The following is a 3,813-nucleotide window of genomic DNA, read 5'->3' on the forward strand; positions in this document are numbered from 1 at the left end:
GGTGTAATTCACTCTTCTCAGCATGGATACATCTCCTTCATAAGGACTTTCCAGAAAACTTCAGTTTGGGCTAATTGTTCCTCCTCTCTATTCTCATAGCACTGAATGTGTCATCACCCAGCAATTATCTGTCTATTAAAATTACATAAATCTATGCCTGCCACTTGCACTAGATTTTAACATCTATGATAAAAGTAAGCATGTCTTCATTCAACAATTCAATAAGTATGTAGCAAGCATACAGTGCTAGGCACTGGGAATACAACATAGAACAGACAGGCAAGGTTCCTATACTCAGATGCATTCAGTCAAATGTCTTACTCTTGGATGGACTCTCAACACTTAACACTGCTTGGCATATTGGGAAGATTAATGAGTGTCTCTATTTGGACCTATTACATTATATCTTATACTTGAAAAATGGTCTCTCTTCATATCACCTCTCACTTTCATCAGAATAAAGCATATGGAATTTGGAGATATTAACTTAGGTTTTCCTGTGTAGATTCTGCAACTTTGCTCCTGATCACAAAAGTCAAAAGCATTCACGCATTTTTTTTTTTCCCCCATGGGAGGACTAAAAGAGTCCAAAGAGAATAAATAAGCAAACTGAGCTTCTAGTTTATTTTAAAATCAACTCTATTTATATATAATTAACATACACCCAATGTATGCATTTGAAGTGTACATTTTTATGAGTTTTGGTTAGTTTATTAACCCATGCAACCATCGTCAAATGAAGATATAGAACATTTTCATCACCCCAGAAAGTTTCCCTACCTTTTTCCCAGCCAACCCCATCAACACCTTCAGCCCCAGACAGTCAACGGCTTGCTTTCCGTCCATTTAAATTAGACTTGTTTTTCCTAGTTTTATATAAATGGAATCATTTGGTATGTACTTTTTTTGATCTGACTACTTTTGCACAGTCTAATGTTTTGAGATTCCATCTATACTATTGCTTGCATCAGCATTTCATTCTTTTTTATTGCTGAGTAGTATTACATTACACAGCTATAGCACGGTTTGTTTATCCATTTATCAGTTGATATTTAGGTTATTTCAATTTGGGGGTAATTATGAATAAAGTTTCCTGAACAGTTCTAAACAAGTCTTTGTCAGATAACTTTTGTTTCGTTTTAAAACTTTTACTGCAATATAACAATGAAGTAAACAGTAATTAGACACCTACTGATTTTTTCCCAAAACAAACAAAAAAATGTAAACAGGAAAATAACTCTGCCTATACTTGTACAGCTTCTCACATCATGTTAGAAGGGTCTCACATTCAATGATGAAGAAATTTTAAAATAGCAGTAATTATTTTCATTTTCAGAAAAGGTTCCCTTTCTCCCCTCTCACCCCAAGTATTTAACATGAAAGAATGGGCTTCCTTACACATTAATTTTATACTTATTTTTGAAGCAGCAACAATTAACTATCAATAACTTGGCATTTCTTTTTACAGCCGCTACAAAATTATTTTAAATTTCACAAAGTCATTATCCAGTGTTGCCATGAAACAGAGACTGTAAATTCTAGGTAGCTAAGATTCTTTCTGAAATGTTAAGTCAAAGAAATATAAAGCAGGGCATTACACTAAGTTTCCGGATCTAGTACACTAAAAAGAGTGAAACCTAGGAAAAGTTACCTACTGTTTTACAGAAGAAATAAAGACCTGCAAAAGCTGATTTTTGGTTGTATAATATTTTACATACTGTGTGGAGTTGCGGCATCTGCTAATTGAAGCAGATATGCACTGTATTTATCCCTGTCCAATATCCTAGATCCCTCCCTCCCCACCCCCAACAGTCTACTACCTTATACCAAGTATTGCAGATATGAGCCCAAGTCATCCCAGACAATCCAGTGAACAAGTTGGGTGTAATGCACTGGTGCGAAGTGTGAGATATAAAAAACTCCCTTTCAATCTTCATCAAAGTTCTGCGGTAGAAGAAAATCGGAAGCCAAATTCTTACTCTTCTCACAAGCAAAATATGCTTGTATCACAAGTCCTTCAGGAATTCCTACCTTTCTATAGCTTCTTTTTCCTGAGGCGTTACTTGAATGTAGTTCATAGGACCATTTCCAGGTTCTGCAATTCCTCCACTGCCACCTCCTCCTCCTCCTCCTCGACCATCAGCTTCTCAAACTGGTTCATTTAACATCTGAATAAAATGCTCCTTGTGTTGGCTAATTTGCTGAAGTAATTGAGGATTCTCTCCACCTATCTACTGTAGTAACGCTGGAAGCAGGGAAGTATTCTGTTGAATAATTTGTCTCATCTGTTGAAACTGAGGCTGATTCCATAAAAATTCAAGGGGATGTTCCAGAACTTGTTGTTGTCGTTGCTGTCGTAGTTGCTGCAACTGCAGCCAGTGTTGAAGATTAAGGAACCCCAGTACTAGCTGCTTGGTGGGGGTCAACCACAACCTGACTTTATCTCCAGGGATTCCCATTACAAGATACTCCACTGCCCTGTCAGGGTTCTTGAAACTGGCTCTCGGGGCTGCAATTACTTGCTCTCATTCATAGCCCATTGGCATGATCTCAGTTACCATATTCTCATAAGGCTGACCTGTCACAAGTGCACTCGTTGCATCTTGGAAAAGGTTTGACCAAGAAGAATCTCACGATGTACAATCAGTTGATGTCGGCCTAGTAGCCACTGGTGTCTCTGCTGGCTTTTCTGCAGGTTTCTTTTGTTTAGTTGCACTAGCAGGTGCAGGTTCAGAAGACACTGTCACTGATACTGGAGTGATAAATGCGGGTGTGAAAGTGGGAGCCAAAGCAGGGACAGGGGTTGGAGCCTGAGCCACAGTTGTTGCTGTGGAGGAAGTAACTGCTGTAGTGCTGGCAGGAGCTGACTGCTGAGTTGTAGCTGGTGCTGGTGTTGACACTGCTTTGGGTTTGGTCACCATAACCATAACCACCACAAAGATTTTCTCATCAATTTTATATTCTTTGAGAGCAGTATCATCATTGAGGATTTCGCCTGCATAAACTAATTTTTGACCTGCTACCGGAGAGGCATCTTTCGCCTTTTCAGATTCTATCTTCTCTTTCAGTGCTTTCACTGTCTCCTCCGGGTCAATGTCTATCTTGAAGGTCTGCGGCTGGAGGGTCTTCAGGGTGACCTGCATGGTGCCACTGCACAGCTCGGCTGCGGGGCCTGCGCTGGGTGCTGGCTGCTGGTGGGGGGGGGGGGGGGGGGGGGGGGGATTGCATTGGGAGTTATACCTGATGTAAATGATGAGTGGGGGGGTGCGGGTCTGTGGCCTCGTTAGATAACTTTTTATTTCTCTTGGAATAATCCTTAGATATGCAAATGATGAGTTGTATAATAAATGTATAGTTATTTTAATAAGAAACTGCCAAAATGTTTCCAATGGGGCTGAGTCATTTTGCATTCCCACCAGGAAAGTGTGAGAATTCTAGTTATTTCACATCTTTACTGACACTTGGTATTATCATTCTTTGTTATTTATGCCAATCTATTTCTTATAGACTTCATGGCAGGCTAGTGTCTGCATAACTAGAGCAGAATTCAGGGACACTTAGGCCTTACAGAATAACAAGAACTGATCTGCAAATGCGTTTGCATAGCAGCTTGATGAGGCCCATATAGTCGAGCCTGGGGCAAAGAAAATAGCCAAGGCTTTCTATACCCAAGAGCTGAAACGGCACAACAAAACCAAAAGGACTGTAGGATTTAGAAGATAAGGATGCACAGGATAAGGATGCAGCCAGAGATCACGGTTGGACTACAAATGTTAGTAGTGAACAGCAGCACAAAAATATGGAGAAGTAGTG

At 39.9% G+C, this 3,813-nt stretch overlaps 1 pseudogene across 1 annotated transcript; it reads right to left on the bottom strand.

Annotated features, from left to right (window-relative positions):
• Window positions 1-1,926: 1,926 nt before the first annotated feature.
• On the bottom strand, window positions 1,927-3,195 carry LOC105538134 (annotated as a pseudogene). Its single transcript, XR_001005843.1, has one exon. The product of XR_001005843.1 is annotated as a UV excision repair protein RAD23 homolog B pseudogene (transcript).
• Between the last annotated feature and the right edge of the window lie 618 nt (window positions 3,196-3,813).

Source organism: Mandrillus leucophaeus, unplaced genomic scaffold, assembly GCF_000951045.1.
Source record: "Mandrillus leucophaeus isolate KB7577 unplaced genomic scaffold, Mleu.le_1.0 Scaffold186, whole genome shotgun sequence".
Lineage (NCBI taxonomy): Eukaryota > Metazoa > Chordata > Mammalia > Primates > Cercopithecidae > Mandrillus > Mandrillus leucophaeus.